The sequence below is a fragment of the Sorex araneus genome, chromosome 8 (genome assembly GCF_027595985.1).
Source record: "Sorex araneus isolate mSorAra2 chromosome 8, mSorAra2.pri, whole genome shotgun sequence".
Classification (NCBI taxonomy): Eukaryota; Metazoa; Chordata; class Mammalia; order Eulipotyphla; family Soricidae; genus Sorex; species Sorex araneus.
Window position 1 is genome coordinate 28,561,732 of NC_073309.1, and position 25,936 is coordinate 28,587,667.

The 25,936-nt window shown below is 42.0% G+C and overlaps 1 non-coding gene across 1 annotated transcript; it reads left to right on the forward strand.

Moving 5' to 3' along the window:
- The first annotated feature begins 2,143 nt into the window (after nt 1–2,143).
- Nucleotides 2,144–2,335, forward strand: LOC129406898 (U2 spliceosomal RNA). The gene has a single exon (XR_008631319.1). It is a non-coding gene; the product is annotated as a U2 spliceosomal RNA (small nuclear RNA).
- The last annotated feature ends 23,601 nt before the right edge of the window (nt 2,336–25,936 follow it).

Genomic DNA, 25,936 nt, shown 5'->3' on the forward strand with positions numbered 1-25,936 from the left:
CCCCAAACCTGGGTTGGCATAGCTTTCCTCCCTTCCAGACCCTATATGGAGGACTTCCAGGCAGCAGACTCTACAGATTAAGTTGACTCAAGACAGACAAGAAGGCAATTTCACAGCACCCGCTCAAACACGGTCTGGTAGATGGAACAGCTGATGTTAGTACTTTATGAAATTCAAAGGCCACTGAAGCATTTGTGTTTGCTTTTCTCTTGTTGCTTGGCTCCTCTCAGAATGTAGACGGCTGCCTGTCTGGACCTTTCCTGGGAGGACAGTTAGGTTGTTAAAAGCCTCCCTTCCTTATCTCACTTCCTAATCGCCAAAGAGGGGTTTAAGAGCCCTCACCATTGGCTTTGCATCTTCAAGGAACTGCTAGTGCTGGAGTAATGACTAGGGGGACCCAGAGATGCATTATTTCTTAGCTTGATGGGCCTCTGGGTCAGAAGGTCACTCTCAGACAATATGAAAGACTCCACCAGGACTGTCCTCTTTTGTAACCCCTCAATGGGGACAAGAGAACTACAAGAGGTTTGAAGAACAAGAAAACACCAGGTTTCTGCTCCGGATTTGACTAGTTAAAGAACATTCTAGAGTCAATGTGTGAGCAAAGGGCTCTCACGCTCTTTAGGCAGTGCCTTCTTTTTCTTCCAGAGACTCACTCCTTTCCTGGTCCAATTATGCACCCACTAGACTCTCCCCCATCTCCCAATTCCTGTTTATTTTTAAGTACTGTAGCACTGCACTGTCACCCCGTTGTTCATCGAGTTGTTCGAGCAGGCACCAGTAACGTCTTCATTGTGAGACTTGCTACTGTTTTTGCCATATTGAATATGCCACGGGTAGCTTGCCAGTCTCCCCAAGAGGAACGGAGGAATCAAACCCAGGTAGGCTGCATGCAAGACAAATGCCCTACCCGCTGTGCTATTACTCCAGCCCCTTCATAAGAAGAGAAGAGGTAATACCTGCTGGTAAGGATATGGAGAAAGCACCATGGTTCGCTACTGGTGGGAATGTAAATTGATATAGTCACTGTGGAAAACAGTATGCTGGATACTCAAACATTTGAATAGAACCGTCATCTGATCCAGCTCTTCTACTCCTGGGACTGTATGCAAAGGCAATAAAGATCCTATACAGAAGAGACATATACACCCCAATGCTCAAAGCCGCATCATCAGCAGTAGTCAGATACAGACACTGGAGCGATAGCACAGCAGGTAGGGCGTTTGCCTTGCACGTGGCTGACCCAGGTTCAATTCCTCCGTCCCTCTTGGAGATCCCAACAAGCTACCGAGAGTAACCCAGCTGAACGGCAAAGCCTGGCAAGATACCAGTGGAGTATTTGATATGCCAAAAACAGTAACAATAAGTCTCACAATGGAGATGTTACTGGTGCCTGCTCAAGCAAAATCTATGAACAACAGATGACAGTGCTATACAGTGCAGCCAGATATAGAAACAATCTAAACTGTGCATTAGCATGGATAAATAAATTGGGCATAATAAGTGTACCTATTGGAATATGATTTGGTCAGAAAAAATAAAATTTTTCCATTTACAACAATATGTATGGATCTGGAGGACATGACACTAAGTAAAATAAGCCAAAGACAAAAATATATATAGTGTTTACTTGTATATCAAATCTATTTCTTAAGTTTGTAAAACAAAAGATCAGATTACTAGTTTCCAGACATAGGAGTTGGGGATTGGCTATGTCAGGTGGGTATTGGATGAAGGGGATCAAAAAGATACAAACTTTTAGTTCTAAGAAAAATAAGGACAAGAGTTGTAATAAGTAACATAATGACTATATTTATAATTGTCACATAGTATATTTGAAAATTATTAAAAGAGTAAAGTTTAAGAGTTCTCATCACAAAAATGGAAACAAACCTTCTTTTCTTTTCTCTCCTGTTTTCTTCTCTCTCCTTTTCTATTCTTTACTTTTTTGCTTTTCCTTTCTTTGTATCTATACAAAATTTAAAAATGTTAACTTTATTGTGATAAATATTTTATGTATATTTTTATCTACATATATACATAAATCAAGTCATTATGTTTTACACCTTAAATTTATACAGTGCTATTTGAATGTTATATCTTAAAACTGAAATGAGTATCATATAAAAAAAGCACTGGTTTCATCGTTTCTCAGCTTTTTGGCTAAGATCAAGTGCAGATTCTGTTCTTATCCCTTTAATGTCTGATACGTCCTTTATCTGAGGACAATATATTAAGTGGATTTTTGGAGCTAGGAGTTGTAATAGGAACTTTCTCCCATCCACTCCACGCATCTACCTGGTATTGCAGTACTTTCAGGAATGGTGCATGCATACACACACACACACACACACACACACACACACACACACACACACAAAACCACTGCCTTACAGCAATCAATGATAATGATGACAGAAGCCTTAGTAAGAGGAAAATAAGAACTGGCTGTGCTGGTTGACTTGGAGATAACTCTAATCCTATCCCAGTCTTCCGGAAAATAAAATCAGTAAAAATAGAAAAATAAAATCTCCAGCATTGCCTATAAAATTAACAAAGAAGACTCTAAAAGGTGGAGAAAACACATTAGCTGCTCAGAGCCTTCCAGAACCAAGGGACAACATGATCATGCGTTGCATGGGCTTTCTCTTCTCTCACACACCAAGCTGAAGCCAAAGTTGCAGGCAGACTTGACTTGCCTGCAGAAAGTGGGTAGCCTGTAATATAGAAAAACTTTCAGGCAAGAGTCATGCTATAGCAACTAAATTCCATAGAAAATTCGGTGGCAAGAGCCATCTAGGGGGTTATGTGGCTAGACACAAGCCACCCCAGCAATCCTGCAGAAACCATGTCTAGTAGACAAAGGAGGGAGCCACCTGAGAGGTGGTCCAAAGTCAAGGCCAATTTTGTCCTGCCATCATGTCTGTGGAGCCTATACAATCTTTTTTTTCTTTTATTTTTATGTTTTCTTTTTAAATTTTCTATTGAATCACTGTGAGATACAATTACAAAGCTTTCATGTTTGAGATCCAGTCAATGATGGAACACCCATCCCTCCACCAGTACACATTTTCCACCACCAAGGTTCCCAGGAAACCCCTCCCCCATCCCACCCTTTCCCCTCCCTCTATGGCTGACAATTTCAGCAATACTCTATACTTTGGGGCATTATCATATCTTAAGCTGGAACATTACTCAGCAGTAAAGACTGTGACATGTCAGAAGAGGCCAAGTGGAGTCAGGGATTTTCCTATGACATTGAGGCTTCTCTGCTCTGCTGTCATGCCAGAAAAACCAATGAATAAGCACAATCAAGATCCTCCTCAGTTCCCAGCCATGGAGAAATGTGTAAATGCTGGTCTGGGAGCTGGACCCCCCACCCCTACCCCACTGAGCAGTAATGGAGAATTCTTCTGGACATACTCAGGTGAATGCAGACAGAGAGGAAAATCTGGCCTTCTACCACCACCTGCCAATACAAGCCAGCATCTTCTGCTTTCACACCAGCGTCAGAGAAAACTGACCCCCCAAAAAGGCTTAAATACGTCTCAGAATCATCAAATATTGCAGTGTTAAGGGGTCAATCAGAAATCACTCATTGCAGCAAAGAGTTAAGTAGATCTCAAACTGAGTGGAAAAAGTAAAAGAACAGCAGGATGAAAACTTATCTGAAAACTTATTTTATTTAAAAACAAGGCTTTAATAATTATAAACATGCTTGAAACAAAAAAATCAAAATAAAAGCAAAGGAAAAATTAAGTCAGGTGAAGAAATTTTAACTGAAAATATGATATTAAAAATAACTGACTTATGGGGCTGGAGCGATAGGGCGGGTAGGGCATTTCCCTTGCACGCTGGGGACCCAGGTTCGATTCCCAGCATTCCATATGGTCCCCCGAGCACCGACAGGAGTAATTCCTGAGTGCATGAGCCAGGAGTAACCCCTGAGCAACGCTGGGTGTGACCCCCCCCAATAAAAACACCTGACTTATTGATCATTTCACTAGTAGAATGAAAGAAACAAAGGAAAGAATCAGTGGATTTTGGGGTAGAAATTGCCTAATGTGAGCAAAAGGAATAGTGCAGGAATTAAGGTATTTGCCTTGCACATGGAAGAGAGTCTCTTGCCCACACGCCTGGCTGCCTTCCCTGGGGCCCCTCGAAGGGGATGGGCTCCAGCTCCTCTCCCCACCCCGAGCAGAGCTCCCGGCGGCCGAAGACCATCAGAACTTAGCTACAGCCATGCTCAAGGCCCCTCTCCACACGTTTGGACAGGCCTCACGCATGAAGGTACCGGCAGAGGAACCCAGGTGTGTGTGTAATCCCATCAACGGCCAACATCCAGAGACTCCAGAAGCGCAGTATCTTGTAGCCTACTTCTCCCTCTGGGAGAAACTGGCAAGCTTCTGAGTTTCCTGCCCACATGGGACAGCCTTGCAAGCTTTTCATGGTGTATTCATATGCTAAATCCAGTAACAAGCTGGATCCCATTCCCCTGACCCTGAAGACATCCTTGGAAGGGCCGAGTCGAGAGAGACTTCTAAGATCTCAGGGAAAGGACGAATGGAGAGGTTACTGAGCCCGCTTGAGAAATGGATGATTAATGGGATTTCATGATCATGATTGTGCCTTGCACATGGCTGGCTCCAGTTCATTTCTGGCACCACGTGGTTTTCTGCATACAGCCAGGAGTAACTCCCCAGCACACAGCTAAGAGTAGGCGCCGAGCACCACCTGTTATGGTCCAAAAACTCAGAGGGAAAAAAGAAATTGCACAATCCAAATATATAGAAAATAGACTTTTAAAATAACAGTTGGGAGTATAGCAAAATATCTAATATTCATGTCATGAAGTTTCTGGAAGAAGGATAAAGGAAGAAATGTTGAAAATTACTTAAAGAAATGCTGTCTGAGAAATCCCCTAGTTGGATAAATTAGAGACCTAGAGATTCAGTTTAAAAGCCAAAGAAATCCATATAAAGACACATCAAATTTAAATATCTGGTATATCACTGTATCCCTGTCATCCCGTTGTTAGTTGATTTACTTGAGCAGGCACCAGTTACACTCAGCCCTGAGATTTTAGCAGCCTCTCCTTACTCATCTTTCCCAACGATTGGAGGTTCTTTCAGGGTCAGGGGAATAAGACCTATTGTTACTGTTTTTGGCATATCGAATACGCCACAGGTAGCTTGCCAGACTCTGCCATATGGGCGGGATACTCTCGGATACTCCCGGGCTCTCCAAGAGGTATGTATATATCTGTTACTGTATTTGGGATATGAATATGGCACGGGGAGCTTGCCAGGCTCTCCCATGTGGGCAATAGACTCTAGGTGGCTTGTCAGGTTCTCCAGGAGGGACAACTAGGCTATTAGATGTTGTGCGGCTGCATTACAGTCGCACTTCAGGGAGCTTGATTTTATAGTCTCTGGACTCTGGATGTTGGCCATTGGTGGGATTACACGGCATCAGGGGCAGTTTCTGGGTATGACTTCCCAGCCACTGGAAAATGGGGGGTCTGAGTGGAAGAGGCCCAGTCCCGATCCAAGCAGCCTTGGAGATCTCGGCCCTGGGTCCCGCACACCTGGATTCCTCTGCTGGTTCCTTGTGTGAGGCTTGTCCAAACGTGTGGAGTGGCATATATATACATATATATATGTATATATGTACATATATATAATCTATCTGGTATATATTTTTTAAAAATCAAAATAGTGGGAGGGGGCTGGAGCAATAGCACAGCGGGTAGGGCATTTGCTTTGCACGCGGCCAACCTGGGTTCGATTCCCAGCATCCCATATGGTCCCCTGAGCACACCAGGGGTGATTCTTGAGTGCATAGCTAGGAGTAACCCCTGTGCATCGCCAGGTGTGACCCAAAAAGCAAAAAAAAAAAATAGTGGGAAAATTTTAATGTACAGAAAAATTAATTTTAATGAAATGTATTTCTTATCAAAAACCATGAAGAAAGTGATACAAGATTCTTCAAAAATTCTTCAAAACTTGAAGAAATAGAGACCAGAGCAGTAGTATGGTGGTATGGTGCAGTAGTGTGGTAGGTAGGGTGCTTGCCTTGAATGAGGCTGGCCTGGTTTGATTCCAGTACTGCATATTGTCCCCTGAGCACCACCAAGAGTAGGCTCTGAGCACTTACAGTGTGGCCCCCAAACAAAACAAAACAAAAAAGGAAATATTTTAACCTAACTGCAGTATTTTCTATCTCATGAGTATATCCCTCAGTGATAAAGGAAAAATTGAGACATCCGGAGACAAAGGAAACCTTAGCAAATATATTAACAACAAACCTACTCTAAAATAAGTCCTAACAGAAATTTTCCAAAGAGAAAAAAAAATTTAAAGGATTATTGGACCATAGAGAAGAGGAAAAGAACAGTAAATCTAAGTAATATATAGTTTATTTGCTCTCCTCTTTAATATCTATATAATATTTAATAAGCAAAAAATTATACCCTTGCTTAATATGATTCAATTTAGATAGATGATCCAATGAGATGACTCAAAGAGCTGGAGTGCAGCCTGTGTAAACACAAAAAAAGGGGCACAGCAGGGCTCTATCTCTCCCGCAGCCCGAGTTCAGTAGTCTCACACCACTTCCCCCACCGTGGGGACGCCAATGACAATGGGCAGGTGAAGGAAGGAATGAGGGCCAGTGTGGTTGGTCTCAGTTACAGTTTATTCCATTCCCATCTCCATTCTCCTCTGATTCTCCTCCTGCTTCTTCCTGCCCCATGCTACTTCATTCTCCTTCTCACTCTGGATCTGGATCTCGATCTGGCTTCTCCCGATCTGGACCACCCCCAGCCCACTCTTACAGCCTAGTTAAATCCCCAAGCATGAGGGGTTGAGGCCTGCACATAGGTGTGGTCACAATTCTTTCCCTCAGGGGATGCTGCTTCTAGGACAGATTCTCATACAGCCCCGCCTAAGGGCAAAATACCATGGGTGTGTTTCTCCTCTTCTTGTCTGAACTAACATATAAGCATTCATAATATTAATCATTTTGTATGGACACAGTAAGAGATACATTAAGCTTGTAGAATTGCTCTCCTGGGGCCATCTAGATCTCAGACTACAGTGCTCAGGTCAGATTAATCTTTCCTATCCCTAGCAGGGTCCTAGTCTCATCGTTGCTTTTGGATCATGACAGCATTTGTCCATGATCAAGCTTTTGACTTATAGTTAAGAATTGTGGCACTTTGGCCTGGCCCATATCGATGCCAGGGTAGCTCACAGTTTGCCCTGGGTCCCTTCAGTCCCTCGTCAGGACCCTGCTTTTGGGGTGCTAGGAACTAAGGGCAACTGAGGCTTACGTCAAGAAAGCAGATCCCCAGGAATGAATAATATTCGAAGCCAATTAAATCCCAAATTACAAAGCATACATATAAGCATGATTGTCTTCCTGTGTCTATACAAAAAGGGGCATTGTTTTAAAGTAAACTATTCAAAAGACATAAGTAGAGGAGAAAGACAGTATTTCACTCATACATATTAAATCATAGATTTCTGAGGAATCTGACCTTACAAGTTAACAGAGTCTGATTAGGGGGGAAAGGTGATAGACCGGTTGGGGAAGAAAGCATAGAGAGGAGTTTATAGATAAACGCAGTGGAATGGAAGTGCCTCAGGAGCACTGTGATAAACCTAAGTTTCCTGTGGCAAGGGGAACAGGACATACCAATGTTGTCTTAAAACATAAACGTTTAGATATTATTACCAGATAAACCTAAACCCTTTGTGGCAAGGGAGATAGGACAAACCAATGTTATCCTACATAGCCTTGCCTGTGGGAATCCTGAATTTATTTTCTACCACTGTATGGTCCCTGGATCCCCCTGGAAGCAACCAATTCCTAAACACCAAGCCAGGTATAGCTTCCAAGCACTACCAGGTATGGCCCAAAACAAAGCAAAGCAAACAAACAAAAGCACACCAAGTGTACATAGAATTAATGCCGAAAGTAAAATTATATTATAAATATTAAGAGTAAAAGTACATAAAGTAAATTAAGGATTGTACACTTCACTCCACTGGCAATGACAGAGGTGCATACATACTGTAATGCTTAGAGCAACCAGTAATAATGTTATAGGAAAAAACGTACTCAAAACATTGTAAATCAATGTTCAAGTCACCTAAAAGTGGACAGGAAAAGAAAAGAGAGAGAGGGAGGAGAACAAAGAATATTAAATAATAGATTAAAGTTCTAACATGAATAATTACAATAGTCTAAGTGGTCTAAATACATCAATTAAAGGACAGAGAGTGGCAGAGTAGATTATAAATGTGACCTTCAATTGAAATGATAAGCATGCTGAAAAGAAAAGGGAAAAATTATCCTACAAAATACTAAAATAAAAGAGCAATAGGAGCTATATTAATATCAACTAAAGCAGACTTGAGAGCAAAAAACATTATCAGTGACAGACACACTAAATAATGATAAAGGGAAAATACACCAAGTAGACTTAGTAATGATAAATATTTATTATTGAGTGAAAGAGCAACAAAATATCTAAAATACATCTGATAGAACTCAAAGGAACAAGATAATGTAGATATAGTTGGAGAACTGCATACCTACCTCAAAAAATTAAATCAACTAGTCAAATTTTCAGTAAGTTTAGAACTCGAGAGCACTATCAATGAGCATTTATAGAACAACCTATCCAATAAGAGTAGAATTCATGTCGTTTATGTGCCTATGGAGCAAATACCAACATGAACGTTATCTTGGACTATTGGGGGAAAAAAACAACACATTTTTAAAAATTGAAAACATAGAGTATCCGTACCAACCATGGTGAAATCAAACTGGAAAACAATAATAGGGAAGATAAAAGGGAAATAGTCAAATAGTTGAGTACTAACTGGCATACTTCTGAGTAATTGGTGAATTAAGCAATGTTTCAACAAAAATTTAAAAATATTTGATCTGAATAAAAATAAATGATATAAAAATTTGTGGAAAACAGTTGTAAAAGGAAAATTTATAGCATGAACTGTCTCTATTAGAAAAGAATAAAAATTGCCCAAGAAGCTATCACTAAAAGAACAAAGAAGAGCAAAATAAACCAAAAGCAGCATAATAAAAGCAATAATAAAGATAAGAGTAGAAATCAATGAAATTAGAAATAGAACTGCACTATTGGAAATCATTAAAGTGGCAGTTCTTTGCATACATCAATAAAATTCACAAACCGCTAGCAAGACTGACAAAGAAAAGGAAGATGATACAAATTTTCACTATTGAAAATAAAACAGGATATTACTACAGGCTCTAAAGACTTCAAAAGACTAATAAGGAAATACTACAAACATCACTACCCACTTAAATTTGACAACTCAGATAAATGAAGTAATTCCACAAAATATAAAATATCACATTTCATTCAACATGAAACAATTTGAGTAGATTTATAACCCTTAGGGAAATTGAATTTATATTTTCACACCCCTTCACCTCCAAGAAACTGTTGGTTTCCAGGAACCAAGAGATAAAACAAGGGTTAAAGCATTTACCTTGCATGAGGCTGATCCTGGTTTCAATCCCCAGTACCACGTAAGGCTCCCAAGCACCTCCAGGAGTGAACCCCAAAGCACAATTACAGATAATTACAACAGGAAACTCTAAAAATTCTTTACCCATACTACATTAAATTCTTTCCAAAATGTACAACAGAAAAGAGCACTGCCTAATTCATTTTATAATGCTACCTTCAAAAATTCAGTCAGTGCAAACCACCACATCATAGACCATAGAAAGGCGAAGTTCATATGCTATTTTTTTCAATGCAGAAAAGCATGTGATAAATTCCACACCCATTTTCTTATTTCTCAAAAGTAAACTCATAAAAATACAGTTCTGCTTTGCTTAATAATTTCATCACTAAGTGTACTGACATGAATCTTGATGGGCTATTCTATTACATACCAGAGGTATCTTATTACTGATTAAATTATAAACTTTCAGTGTGTTGCTGGCATAAAGACGAATGTATCGATCACTGGGAGAAAACTAAGAGTCCAAGGGCTGGAGAGACTGCACAGGAGTTAAAGTGCTTGCCTTGCTTGTGGCTGACCCTGGTCCTACACCCCAGAGGTTGTATCACCCACTTTAGGAAACGCTGATCTAGGTCAGGATAAGGGTTGTGGAAGAGAGAGAAACTGAGGTGTGATTGCTACTCCTTATGGGATTTCATTTGTGGTGAGAATGTTGAGAGTGGAAAATAGTGGAGGTTTATAATCCTGTGAATTTACTAAAAGCCCCTGAATAAAATACTCTAGGATGGTTCATTTTATGGTTTGTGAAATAAATCTTAAAAGAAATGTAGGAAAATTAATTATAAACTTAAATATAAACTATAGGGCTATAAAATTCCCTTAAGCAATAGAAATCTTTGATATTTATGGAAATCAGAGTCCCTAGACTTGACACCCAAAACACAAACTTTAAAAGGAAAAATTTGTATGTCTGAAAAATGTCTATTTCCTACAGAAATACCACAATTCAATTATATTCAAAAGACAATAAGGAAAGAAGTATGGAAATCAGTCAGAGAGAGTAGTGCTACCGGATCTCTCTTAAATGTGTGATCTAAAACACTACTGAAAACAAGAACAGGGGGCTGGAGGGATTGCACAGCGGGTAGGGTGTTTGCCTTGCACGCAGTAGACCTGGGTTCGATTCCCAGCATCCTATATGGTCCCCTGAGCACCCACCGCCAGGGTAATTCCTGAGTGCATGAGCCAGTGGTAACCCCTGTGCATCACCAGGTGTGACTCAAAAAGCAAAAAAAAAAATGAAAAACTAAATTAAAAAATAAAAATAGGGACAGAGAGACAGGAAAGAAGGTGGGGGAGATGGGTGGAGGGGGTTGTCAAAAGTTACAAGCTTCTAGTTATAAAATAAATCCCGTGCACAGAATGGTGATAGGGTCCATAGCATTGTATTTAAAATAAAATAAACAAGAACTTGTTTTATTGTCAATAACAATATTTTAAAGTGGCTAAGAGTAGTAGAGTTTTAGAATTTTGACTCTTGGAAGCAGGGTAATCTAAGACAGGGAAGGAAAGAACTCAAGGCAGGAAGTAAGAAGATGAGCCTCAGGCATATTGACAAGTGCAGAGGTGAGGAATATTTCCATACTTAAACCACAGAAGCAACACTAAAATCATGAGATCCAAACAACAACAACCAATCTTAAAAATGTGCCTATGAAGGAGACAGGCTGGGGACTGGGGGGCGGGGGACTTAGGGACAGTGATGGAGGGAAGTTGACACTGGTGGCTGATTTGTTACTGCAACATTGTATGCCTAAAATTCATCTGCGAGTTTCTTTGTAAATCATGGTGCCTTAGTAAGAAATTAATTTTTACAAAGGAATCAAACATTTGCCACTATGAATGGTAATATTAATTAGACTTGCTTGCAATCCTTTCTCGAGATTTACCTATACTGAATTACTAATTTGTACACCTGAAACAATATAATGTCATTCATGAATTGTATCAAAACACCAAGTGTGTGTTTGTGGGTGTTTTAAAGAAGAGGATGGAGCTAGAGAAAGTATAAGGGTTATGATGTTTGCCTTGCATGAGGCCAACCCCAGTTCAATTCCTGGCATCACATATGATCCCCACACCTCACCAAGAGTGATCTCTGAGTACAAGGCGAGGAGTAAGCCCTGAGCACTGTAGGGTGTGGTGAAGAAGAAACAAGCAAAAGATCATGAAGAGACCATTCAGCCAAGCAGATATACACTTCATGGCATGGCCAGCCTCCCCTGATACCACGAGGCTTCACAAGTTTTGCCATTTTGCGGGTGTGAAATGGTAACTCAATGCTTTTTACTGGGTGTTTTCTTGTTGGAAAGTATACTGAGCTCCTAGTTACATGTTTATTGACCTTTTAAATTTATCTTTTATGAATTCCCACTCCATACCTCTTTTTTTAAAAAGCCCAATATTGTACTAATTTATGATAGTTACTAAAACACACGTAAATGTAATAATTTTGAGAATGTTCTAAATTGTGTTTCTATTGGGTTGTTCCTATTTTTCTCCCCCTCTGACTTTACTATTTTTTGTAGGTGGCAATTCTTAGAAAATATATTTCCTAGTCTATCCTTTGCCTTTGGCTTTGTTTTTTGATGGTTCATATCACATTGAATAAACTTAATTTCAATGTCATAAAACTGTGTGCACAGTGGCTGGGTACATGTGTATATACATACACATGACTATATACAGAATTTGTGTGATTTTCCTGCTTATGTTTCAAAGCTGAATCTAAATTGTTTCTAAAGTTTTCTTGCTTATGTTTTAAAGTTGTATCTGATTTTTTTATATTACCCTTTCTTCAAGAAATTGTTGGGCATGGGGGCTGTTGGGGCCATATCAACAGTACTCACAGGCTCTTCCTGACTATTTGCTATGGGCTCACTCTTGAAGGTGCTCAGAAAACCTGATTTGGCAGAGCCAGGGATTAAGACAAAAATATCACAAAAGCAGCCCAGAAGTAGACAGTGCCATTGAAGACACACGCATTACATAGCAAGGATCACTGTCACTGTCACTGCCATCCCATTGCTCATCGATTTGTTCGAGCGGGCACCAGTAACGTCTCTCATTGTGAGACTTATTGTTACTGTTTTTGGCATATCCAATACACCACAGGTAGCAAGGATACATTCACGAAACTAATGACTATTTTATTGTGCCTTTGGATGAAATAAACTTAAAAAATATATATAGACAAAAGAAAGCAGTTGACCCCCTGCTCTGAAGAGGTGTTGCTCAGGAAAAAGAACCCTTTCATGTAAGGGCAAGCATCTTAACTCTGGTACTCTATTTCTGGCCCTCCTCAATGGATTGTTTTATATATATATATATATATATATATATATATATATATATATATATATATATATATATATATATAATTTATTTATTTATTTGTTTGTTTGTTTTGCTTTTGAGGGGGAGTCATACCTGGCAATGCTTAGGAGTTACTCCTGGCTCTGCACTCAGGAATTACTCCTGGTGGTGCTTGGGAGACCATATGGGATGCCGGGAATTGAACCCAGGTCAGCTGTATGCAAGGCAAACACCCTCTCTGCTCTGTTATCTCTCCAGTCCTCAATGGATTCTTCAAAGGTGCAAAATACATGGGTACTGAAAAGTAAAAGATCATTTACTCTTGAATTCTCAACCCAGTTAAGCGCACTAATTGGAGTGTCATCTGATTTATAAACTGACTTCCTGGATTAATGCACGCCATTGTCTGCTGGAGGCACAGCTCTGGTCTGTGATAAACTCCAAATTACTCATTTTTAACCCCCTCTATTTTGGGAAGGTGCATGTTTTTAATAAATGGTATTCTGCTTCTTAAGTTGCATTGTGACCTGCTTTATAACTTAACAACACAAACTAGACAACATTTCATGTGGTGGATGGCATGGTAGGAAATGCCTAGAAAGTACCATCACATTGTTTTTGAAAGACCACATTATATTTAAGGATTTTTCTACTGATGACTCTTTAGGCTGATTCTAAAATTATAAGACCTGCTAATCCATATTTAAGAGAAATGATCCATTCTGTGAGATAAAGTGTAAAAACTGGAACTTTGGGAGTCAAGGAGCATGTTTAATTTCCATTTTTCTTGATATACTACCAAGCCATTCTCTAGAAGGACTTGACCAATTTATCCTCCACTCTGTAAAGCACAGGAGACCTCAATGGTGAGAGATGATAAAATCAGATTTACAGTTAAAAAGCACCGTCTAGGGACTGGAGAAGAAATACGGAAATAAGGTACTTGCTTTGCACGTGACCCACACCACTTCAATTCTCAGTACCACATATGTTCTCCCAAGCACCGCCAAAGCTCTATTGGATGTGGTCCAAATTAATATCTATATCTATCTATGCATCTCTCTATATCTAATAAAAGTGACTTCTAGTAGTGTGTAGATTTTGTGATTAAAAAATAATCACAAAAGCAGCCCAGAAATAAACAATGCCATGGAAGATATTGCATGTGTTTGATAGTAAGCATATATGCAGGAAAACGATGACTGTTTTTATTGCGCCTTCAGATGAAAGAGACTTTAAAAATATAAAGAAAGAAAATAAAGCAGCTGGCCTGCTGCTTTCAAGAGGTCTTGCTTGGGAAGAGAACGCCGAATGATCACTGTGGTTTGGTCCAGAACCACTCATGGGCCTTAGCACTGTAGCTGTGGGAAGCTCAATCACTCTCTGGAAGACTGAAACACTCTACTCATTTGTCCCAGCCCATCATCCTGATGTGGAAGGTGGTTGGGAACTTCATATCCCCAACGCTACAGCAAGAGAGAATGGACAGATCTTCCTACCTCCACTTCCAGAGCTCCAAACCCATCTTCTCCTCTGGATAATATTAAAAAGAGGGAAAGCATTTTGCATGAAAACATGTTTTAACTGTATTTGTAACACTCAATAAATAAATTACAGGTTTTATATCATTCAGAAAGAGCTGCCAGTGATTTATTCAGTTATTAACTTCGCACGCTTGGGAGAATGAATTAAATGCCCGCCTGTATGGAAGACTCAGGGATTATTCTGTCAGAATATACTGCTGACGGGGCCTGAGAGAGAGCCCATCTGCCTGAGCCTATCCTCGCATGCGGGAGCTCCAAGTTCGATCCCTGGGAATGCCTGGAGTTGCCCCAGAGCACAGAACAGGGAGTAGCCCTAATATTGCCGGGGATGGCCCCAAAACTGAAAGACAAAAATAGAATGGAAACAGAACATTGTACTGCAAAGTTTGGGCAAGCGTTATGGGTTCAGCAAGTGTAATTTGGAGGAAGCCACAGATGCTGCTGCCCTCACCATTTACAGCAGCTTATAAATTCCATAAAAAGGAAATGAATTATGCATTATTGGGTTTACATAAGGTCACCCAGTGAACTTTGACCCCTCTCTTTTCTCATTTGGCTCGATTATTAGATGAAATGACAGATTTGATCTCCTTTCAAATTGTATTAGAAAGGGTCTCTTTATTTCACCCTCTAGCAGCAATCAGCTGACAGGACTAGGCAAGTCATTAATTATGATTGATTTAGAGTGTCTATAGGGTGATTATTTCTAGAATTCTACTCCTGAGCCAAAACCTTTTGACCTATTTCAGGCCACACAGCAAATTAATCTATAAGAAGATTTAAGGGGAGACTGTTAAGGACAGCAGCTTCCCTCCTGTATTTGCAATCAAAACATTTAAGACACTCCGGGCAATCCAGAGGGATTGAATTACTGGAACACTCCATGGTGAAGACATTTAACAACCTGACAACTCAGTGGAAAAAACATCTTGTGCATAATAACCAAAAATGGCTCGGAGTGAGCCCCCCAAAGAGAGAAAGACTCTTCAATCTCTCGTTTCTCAGCTAATAGGATAGCATAGAAGAAAAAAAAAAAACTTTTTTTATGAGTTTGTGAATTTGTCACAATTGGAGTTTCAGAATAACATGTCTGTTGTTGGGACATTCAATCTCCCTCTCGTCTTTCCAGCAGATTAAAAATGACAGTACTAATTAAAGAAGCAAAGAAAGGAGTCCACTGCCAGTTGCAATGTATAGGCTTTGAATTATAATAAGGCTCAGATGAGGAGAAAGAAAAGTTGGGGAGGTATCGTTATTACAAGCAGTTTTTCCCCCCCTAAGTATGGAAAAGCATCTTGCAGATGCTTCCTATTTTGAAACAAATTTATTTAAGCAAAATTTCCATCTCCAAGTCGATCAGATCCCAATAAGGATGAAAGGGGCACGTCATCTAGAATGGACACCAGCAGATAAATTAACTTAGCTCAAATTCCCAGCCTGTCAGTGCTCTGGGATGCTAAGGAAGGTATTCAGGCAAGGCTGGGCCAGTCCTGTCTGTGGCATCAACATGCTCTGCTACCTCCGACATGTGCTTTGACCTCTCTGATCTCTACTCCTTCTTCCCATGAAGTACAAGTCAGACCTGGCCAGTCACAACTTTGGAGCAAGAATTTGAGTAAGTATATGCTTAGAGAAACAAAATAATATTTCATTGCTGTTACCTACAATCTTCCATGGTCCAAGCCTTATGATGCAAGCCTTTCATAGGAGCTGAAGAATCTTTTGTTTGCTAAGCATCAAAGAGATTTCTCTCCTCCCATTTGAAAGGAGCATTGCATGATCGAAGGAGATCAAACTCGGGGTGGGGGTGATAGGGAAGGGGCTCAGTGTATGAGAGGAGGGCAGAGAAGCTGGGAAAAGGTGACTGGAAGTCCAGGGCTGGGGAGGCTGTGTTCCCAGGAGAAGGCCCTATTGTCCTTGGACAGCAGTGAGGCAAGAAAGATGTGATTTCCTTCTTTGCGATCATTGTTGGAGGTGAATGGGCACTGGTGGAGGAATGGGTAAACAATAACTGTATGAGTGAAATGCAAACACAAAAGTTTGTAAGTTTGTAACTGTACATCACAGTGATTTTCTTTTCTTTTCTTTTCTTTTTTTTTTTTTGCCTTTTGGGTCACACCCAGCAATGTACAGGGGTTACTCCTGGCTCATGCACTCAGGAATTACTCCTGGCGGTGCTCAGTAAATGCTGGGATCCGAACCCGGGTCGGCTGCGTGCAAGGCAAACGCCCTACCCGCTGTGCTATTGCTCCAGCCCCCACAGTGATTTTCTAATAAAAAAACCTTTTTTTTTAAATTGCAGTGGGGGAAGAGGTCAACAAGGCACTAAACTATATATATCTTTTGGGTTGTGTAGGGGAAAATATGATGAAAACTAGTAGCACTGGTTTCTTCTGAGGAGTATCAGTGAGGATGAGAAATGAAGGGAGGGTGATAAAGTTTCTATTGCACATTAATTATTGTGATTATTTTGTGTATTTGGAGGTCATACCTGGGGTGCTTTGAGCTTACTCCTGGCTCTATGCTCAGTAATCATGCCTGGCTGGACTTGGGGGTCCTGGGCCTTGAACCTGAGTTGGCTGTGAGGAAAGTGCCCTACCTTCTGTACTTTCTCTCTGGCCCCTGGTACTGTGAATTCTATAAAAAAAAAAAAAAAGTGTACTTGGAAGACCTGTTCTGAAATTAGAATGAAATTGTAAACTACATCAAAATAAAAAATACTAATATAGTGTGAAATTGACAACCAGAAAAAAAAGAAGAAGAAGAAGAAGAAGAAGAAGAAGGGAAAGATGTGAGCAGAGCCTTGTAAGAGCAAGATGGAGCTCAGTGCATCCCCCTCTCATCTTCCCTTCAAGACCGTCAGTTCAACGTGCAACGCTCACAAACACTCTAGGTTGGGGTGGGAGATTGTCCCCAGTGAATGAGAACTTGCCCCCTTGGACAGGAATAATGCAGAGGCCATGCAGGTGATGATTCGAATTTCCGCTCAACTAGACTGTATCAGTGATGCTAACCTGTGGCTTGTCATTCTGTCGCTTTGGTTCTGCTCCCAAAATTTTCAGAGGAATGTCTTCCCATTGAGATTGCAAGACAGTTTTGGGTCTGCCCACAGAGCTGTGTTCCTGTCCCTGCTCTGGCTCTGGGTCCCCACCTCGAATAGTGGGAGCACGGGCACTCATTAACCTGCTCCAAGGTCAGCTCTACACTTCGTGGTTCCACATCCTTCCTAGTCATTCTTGTTAGTCCCAAGGGAAGCATTTACATATTGGGGATGTCTCCAAGAACCAAGCACATTAACATAGGCAGATGAAAGTCAATCAGGGGGCCAACAGAGGAGAACAGAAGCAACTAAATGTGACTAAAGAATAACTAAAAAGTGACTAACAAAAGAATAAATGCAGAGAGATAGCGCAGTTGGTAGGGCGTGTGCCTTACATGTAGCCAACCTGGGCTCAATCCTAGCATTCCATATGGTTTCCTGGGCACTGCCAGGAGTAATTCCTGAGCATAGAGCCAGGAGTAACCCCTGAGCATCTCCAGGTGTGACATCTCTGCCCACCCTTCCCCCCAAAAAAAGAGTAAATGAATCACTTAAAAATGTGCTGTGAGCTTGAATATAGAAAATAACAGAAGTCAGTGTTTCATGTCTTCCATGAAGCTGACCCAAGTTCCATCCTGCGCACTGCCAGGAGTTGTCTCTGAGCACAGAATCAGGAATAGCGCCTGAGCACTACTGGGTATGGCCCTAAAATTCAAGGGGATAAAAGTGTCCAGATTGACATTTTTCTGCTAAGCATTCTGCAGCCAAATGGGGCCCTCTGATATCCTTTGATTGTTTCACCTTTGACCAAAGGGTCAGAGATAAGCTGTTAAGAATGAGGTAGGTTCTTTCAACCTTACAGATCAGCCCAGTTTTGCCTCCACACAGCGACTCGTGAAGACGAAGCCAGCAGATGCATTTGCTTCTGGAGACATCAGTTATATTAAACGGAACGATTCTGGGGCAGCCAAACTGTCATTATCCTGAGGCCTGGTCATCAGTTATAAAGCTAATAAGTACCAAGCAGCATGTTAGTGCCGTTCCGAGGCCCTCATAGAGTTCTCAGATGATTACATAAACAGCAATGCACGCTGCTTAATGAAAGCAGAAAAAAAAAATAATTCAAACATGCACAGAGCTGAGAACTTCGCCAGGGAGCCAGCAAAGCACCAAAATGCTGGGAGGGCCGAGGAGAGCTGAAGGACTAAGCACAGACACACTCCATTGGGTGGGGGACTGTGTAAGTATGTTGTGGGGATGAAAATGTTTAGAACAGTTCCAGAGTGTTGGGAGGCTGGTTTTGTTAGTCTTCCACCTTACAAACGCAAACGCGTTCACCTGGAGTGGCTACCTGCCCAAGGTCACCTGCCCACGCAACTAGTTAGTGGCAGGCCGGGTCAGTCTCCATTCCTGAGTCCGGGAACCTGAGTACTGAGGCCCTTCTTCAAGCTTTGCCTCTGAGGGCTCCAGAGCTTTCAAAGTAGAAGATTTTGCCTGCAAGGGCAGATGCAAAAAAAAAAAAAAAATCTGCAAAGCCACTGAGTGAAATAGCTCAGGAGCACACACGCTAGCTGGGGCAGTGGGGGGCGTGTGCAGTCTTTTATCAAAGACTGGATTCTCAAAGGCAATATCCCTTCCCTTTCACCATCTTGTAGAAGTTGTTCTGCTAAGACGATAAAACAAGTCTGTGTTCTGAAGCTGTGATGTCTGAGGCTCTAATAGGAGCACCCCTTTTCTAGCGGACCCCAGGAGCCTTCTAGTCCTGAGAGAGGTGACAAACATAGGGACACAATACACATTTTGTGATGCACGAGAAAGCTTTGCTGCCAGCAGCAGAGGAGCAGACAAGAGGAAGAAGCCCTCCAGGAGGGCTAAGAAGGACGCCGACAACTTATTCTACTCTGCGCTAACGTTAGTTCCACAACTTGGAAACAGGAGATGACACGGAGAGGCCAAGAACCTCCAGATCAACAGTGTCCTGAGAAGGAAGAAAAATCTTTTCTTTTTCCCAATGGGGAGAAGGAGATAGACAGGCACTGGGCATGAGGCAACTCGGGTCACCTTTTCTCTCGCTTAAGGAACTAGTTCTGCCTACAGATTTGGACAGGTTTCCCTGGCTTCTCTCCTACCGTCCTGACCAAGGTACTTGGAAATGGCAATGAAATTCAGAGAGGGCTTTTGTATGTATGAAGCCTTAAAAGTGGGCAAAAAGCCGCAGGTAGATCCTGAGGCATGGAGAAAAGATGCACAGGAGGGCTGAGATGTGGGAAAAGATGAGCCGCAAACATGAGTGGCTGTCAGCAATATGATGTGCCCAAGAAAAGGCCAGGCAAGGAGGAGTGCGCAGGGGCAGGGGGTGGGGGCGTCGAGGAAGAGGAGAATCAAGGATGGGGACTCAGAAGTGTTTGGCTCCTGGCTGTGGCACTCATGGCTCCTTTCTTGGCTCAGGTAAATGTGGTCATTGCAAAGGCAGCCTGTGACTGGTCCCGGGGATCTGCTTGAATCTATCAACCAAGTTAATCCCATCTGGTAGACTCTGACAACCAGGGGCGAAGATGTGCCCACCAGAAAACCAACATCTCCACTCTGCAGCCCCCTACTCACATGGACCCAAAGCTTGTCCTTCAGGCTCATCTGCAGGGTCTCTAGAGACACAAGGTGAACTGGAGATTGGTCATTGACTTGCTGTGACCACAAGCAAAGAGTAGGAAAGCAGCCGTGATCCGAAGAGCTGACCTCCAGGGGCCAGTGATGATGAAAATGACTGTTAGACCGTGGACCAAGGACAGAGAACTGCTGCCCAGGCAGGAGTGTGGGAACCCTGGGTTTTATGAGTGCTCTCCTGAAGCTTAAACTCTGCCACGGGTTGTTGTTTGTTCATTTGTCTGTTTTTAGAAGACATGGCTAAGCCAGACATTTATGCAAGTCTCAGCTGGTCCCAGGCTACCATTCAGCTTCATCTTCCTAGTTATCAGCAGGCCTACAGTTACACTGGCAACCCACAACCTTCCAATCTCCCTGGCCCAACCAGCAGGAGCTGGTTTCTAGAAGGTACACATCCAACATGGGTTGGAGAAAGGGTGGTGGGAGTGGTCTCTGCTGGGGAGAAGGGGTGTCTCTGAGCATCTTGGAAACTCAGGATTCAGGGGACAGTATCCCCTCAACAATCACTTCTGCAGGGACTGCAGGAGGGGATCACTTATGAATTGGTTCCCCCCCATCCCCTCCCCCGCCACCACCATACTCAGCATTCAAGTCAAAGCAAACTCTGTGGCTAGACCAAATTAATTGCAAGGGGATGTGGCGATGGCTAAAAAGACCACGGGATAGTGAAAGAACTGAAATATAAATTAATGCATGTCTTTTTAACAAAGATCCAAGCTGCTATGTATTGGCTATCATTTGTTCCTTACTAAGTTACTGCTGGACTAGAGTGATAGCACAGTGGGTAGGGTGTTTGCCTTGCACGCGCCAACCTGGGTTCGATTCCTCTGTCCCTCTCAGAGAGCCCGTCAAGCTACTGAGAGTACTCCGCCTGCATGGCAAAACCTTGCAAGGTACTCGTGGCATATTTGATATGCCAAAAACAGTAACAACAAGTCTCACAATGGAGACGTTACTGGTGCCCGCTCAAGTAAATCGATGAGCAATTGTACGACAGTGCTACAAGTTATTGCTTTAAAGTGGGTCAGGACCACTGCAAACTCCTGTGCCCCTCCGTACTTCCGTTCCAAACTGGCCTTTATCCACTTATTTGGAGCAGTAAGGAGAGGAAAGATGGTGGCCTAAACACACCTGCCTTTCTGCCAATCTTACTCAGTCCACTTTTTCTAACTGCTTATTTCCCCTTAGGTAGCACGTCACCCTCACACTATTGGGGTGTTTTCCTAAGAACTTCCCATGGAATTCCTACTCCAGTGTTGAGCCTGTGTGCACTCAGGCTGCCTCTGAGCCCAGTAAATCAAGCCCTGTGTCTGCCCTCCTTAAAAAGACACCAATTAGACACCACTTAACGCACCTCCAATTTGACTGTCTGTCCAAGATTCCACAATGCATGGGAATTTTCTCCCAGAGATTATTCATGTTTTTCCCATCCTCAAAGCTAGGAGGGGGGAATAATGCATGATTGAAAACTCTCCACCAAATGTTAAAAAAATAAATAAATTTGCAGTTGTGTTGCTTTGAAAACTTATTGCACAGCTGGGGGTATTTAAAGAACTTAATTAACAAGCTTTGGCTGCAATGTGCCCCCTCTTTGGGAGTGGGGAAAAAATTCACAGTTAAGATTTGTCCAATTAAATTATAGAAGAGTTGGGGGATTCAGAGAGAGAGAAAGAAAGATTGGTGAATGTACTTCCAATTTAAAAAGAAGAGTTTTAGTTTGATGGGAGACCTATAGTCCGATTAATTTGGTGACAAGCTTTTCTAGTTTCCATACACTCACAGGCATTAAAGAACTTGTAACCCAAATGTAATTACAGTTTTGATCATCCAATCTCTGGTTAAATAAAATCCCACAAAAACGTGAAGGTGGAATATTTTATCGTCAAGATTCTCCCTTCAGTCCCACTTTCTCTCACTTCTGTGCAAGTTTCCATGATGGTTTCAGTGAGTCATGAGCACTTGAACCTTCGTGGGCCTCTTCCTCTCTAACAATGTCCTAGAAAAGAGATTTCACAACAGCATTTGTATGAAATGCTGCTGCTAAATTCATGATTTCACACACTTGGAGGATACTCTTTTTTTTTTCATGCAAGAAGAAAATACGAAAACAGTTTCTTCGGGCCCCCCAAAGGTGGCATAAAACTTAGGCAGGGTGCTGCCTGGCTAAGTCAAAAGAGGGTCACAGGGTGCCGAAGAGGAGGGGAGTGGGCTCTAACACACAGTGAGGAGGCCCAGGAAATAGCCCCACCGTTTCCACAAGCCCACGCTCCCCTCTAAGGCAGACTCACCTCCCAGTCCCTCGCCTGTGCCCCCGACCCCACCCCCCAAAATTGTTATGCTGACATCATTGGCCTGAAAGAATACCCGGTACAGTACGCACTCTTGGAATGACGAGTTTTCTGCCTTTTCCTAGGGGGATGCTCAGCCGAAGACAAAAATGCGTAAGGGCAGCAGAGAAAATTCATTTGTATAAGCTGGCCCCCCTACTGTGGAATTTTCAATTATATATATCTAATTATGGCTGTCAGTTGATGGATTCAGAAAAGACATTTTGGTCCCCCCCTCCTTTTTTTTGTCTTTTCGTCATCTCTTCTGTTAGAATGATTATAGCACACTTACACAACTAATTGCCTTACTGCTGATTAGTGATACAATTATGCAGACCCGGCTCCTTGTGTGAACAACCATCTGCAGAGAAAAAAAAGTGACACTATTCAAAAACTATCCATAATTTAACCAATGTTATTCCAATGCACTGAGCCCAGACAATCGTCTAGCCTTCATATTTCATACCCACCCTGGCAAGAGGAGGTTGGGTTTTGTATGCCCAATTCACCTCTTTAGACACACTGTGAATCAGAAAGAAAGAGGAGAGAAGAAAGTACTTCAAATGTCAACCCATAGTGGGGAATTGAAGCGTGGTTAACGTCCATTCCTCCTTTGGGTAATTTTTCTTCAAATTTTATACCACTTGGCAATTTTTTGTTTCCTTTCAAACTGCTGAGAAAGTGCAGATGTTTCAACTCCTCAAAGTGGGCTTGGGTCTGCGGGGTTTTTGTGGACTGCTCTCTCTACTCCTTTTCTCTTCTTTTTTTCCCCCCCAATAATGTTTTTTTTAAAAGAAAGAGAAAAAGGAAGGGTTTTTAATGGAATCGAAGGATGCGGGGCTGACATATGAGTTTCAATAAAGTCGCCTTTTGTTCCCTAAGGCCAAAGGAATAAAACAGCAAAGAAGACCTGGGGGGCCATAGCATGCACAGGTGGACCACAGGCCGTGGCTCGCCCCAGCAGGGGACAAAGGAGCAGTCTGGGCTCCCCCCCAGCATATCAGAGGGGCAGCAAGGTCCCCGGCCGGGAAGCACATGGCAAACTCCCCTCTGGTTTCAAATACTACTGGAGGGGGTTAGGGCAAAAAGAAAGGGAAAATGTCTGCCGTCTGAGGGCAAGGTTTGCCTCAGTTTCCATCCTGAAGCAGAGCATCCTGCCAGGGAAAGAAGGAGGCTGGGCCCTGAAGAGGGACCGGAGACAGAAAGTCCAGAGGATTCAATATCCTTGGTGCATCCACCTCCCAGGCAAAGGGCAAGCAGAGAAATGTGGGCCTGGTCCCCAGTTTCGTGTGAACAAGTTTCACCATCCCAGGCCTTAGGTAGGTGCTTCTCTGAAAGCAACTGGAAGCTTGATCCAAGTTCTCCTGAAAGTCAGGCTGGCCTCCGTGCGTGCCAGCCCAAAGTCAGTCCATCTTCCTCAGGCCTTTGTTATTCCCTTCTACTCTGGAGGGCTGTATAGAAAGTGAAAGTTGGAAGTGTGGTGGGGGTCTTTTGTTTGAGTTAATATCTTATACTTTTGCTGTTCGATTTTCTGTTTTCATGAAGGCCACATCCTACAGTGTTCGAACTGGTGGCGCATAGCTGATGGGGTGAGGTTCAAGGAACAGCAGGGCCTCCCTACGTGCTTCGGGGCCTAAACTCGGGATCTTGCAAATACTAAATCTAGCTTCCTGCCTCTTGAGTTTAATTTTATATCCAAAATTTTGATCTCCTGGTTCCTCTTAACTTCTGGAAATAGTGACTAAAGTTTGTCATGATGATTCCAGTATATGCTTTGAAATGGAAAAGGTAAATATGCATCCAGCTAGTTTAATTTTGCTGTGCATTGGGGAAAATAATGCTTAAAATAGTAGTGAATATTTGTTTAGTGCTTACAGTCTGCTGGATTCTGTCATGTACTTTTTATACATTACTTCATTTGATCTTTACAAGACCTTCCAGGGGAGGTATTTGGATTTTCTCAACATATGGAAGATAATTCTCAGAGATAAGGATAAATAATTAAGACAGGACATACAGCTAATCTCTGATAAAACAATCAGTTGAGCTGAAACCTAGTTCTCTCAAAAGCCAGAGCTTTTAACTGCTGAGCACTGCCTACAGTTCAGCTCCTCAGTGCCGTAAGGAGTTTCCATTTATGCAGAGAGGATGTGGAAGCTGCGTTAACTTGAATATTTGTTGAAGTACTAATGGAAGGGGGAAAAAAAAGGAAGACACTTTCAAACAGGACTAGGAGGGAGAGAATGCCTTGTTATGGAAGAACTAGTCTGGACATAGCTCCCCTGTGTTCTAGTTACTATTCTGTAACAAAGGTCCAAACACACGGCTTAGAGTGCTAGACATTTTTAGGTATCTTCACCTAAAATAAAGAGATTTGGGAAAGGATGAAATTCTCCTTCCTTTCCAGGGACCTCTTTTTTAGCCCCTCAAGCTAATTCTGGTATCTCCTTTTCCACTGCTTACAATTATTCAACCATCCATTTAATCACCCACCCATCCATCAGCCCAAGTCACCCAGTAGAACAATTCATGACTCTCTGTGGTTCTTTGATCATTTAATGTGAGGACTTAGAGGACAAGTATCTTCTGCCCTCCTCCAACACCACCTTCTCTTTCTCCTGTTTCTTACCCTGTAAGCATTAACTGAGGGCATATTTTAAGACAGCACAAAGTCTGATACAACATTTTATTGTTTTACCAAAGTTCCAAGGCTCCATAAAGAAGCTGAAGATGTGTTTGGTTAATCAAAGACTAAACTCCTCCAGTTGATTCTTGCTATAGTTGATAATGAAAAGGTGCATGTGTTGGTGGGAAAGATGGTATATTTGGAGAGTAGCAACTCAAATGTTCATGGGAAGCCAATAAGTATGGGCCCCTTTGGAAGAATCATGATGGTGAAGGCATAGTATGCAGGTGAGTCTGGAATGCAGACAATAAACAGGTGAGTGAATTTTAAAGCTCACTCACAAAATCTATGTGTGAGAGATTAAGGTCCCATATAGAATTTAAACATGGCCAAAGGGCAAAATTTGAGGACTAAAAGAAAAAAATGCAAGGTCTTAAAAATGAGCCAAAGGTATGATTGCAAATGAAGGAACCTCACATTACAGCAAATTTTAGTCTTGTTTGTAAAACTGTTGGAGTCTCAACCAAAAGCCTCCCCACTAAGAAATATCAGGAGAGAGTCCCACCCAAGTCAGGACAACTTTGTCTTTTTTGTTCTCTGGACTCAGGCCCCAGGACAGCCAGGCTTTTCTGACTCCCTTGATATTCAGGACAAATCAGGCTGGTCAGGATGGGCAAATGAGGCTCATTTGGCAATTTGGTATTTCATGTAAGTAAAGAGAAAGAAAAATGGGAAGCAAATGTTTGGTAGTTTGGAGGCAGTTCACTCCAACTCTTTACCCAATTTAGATAAAAATTGATCCATGAACCCTCTTAGTTTGGAGTTTTGTCTTGTTT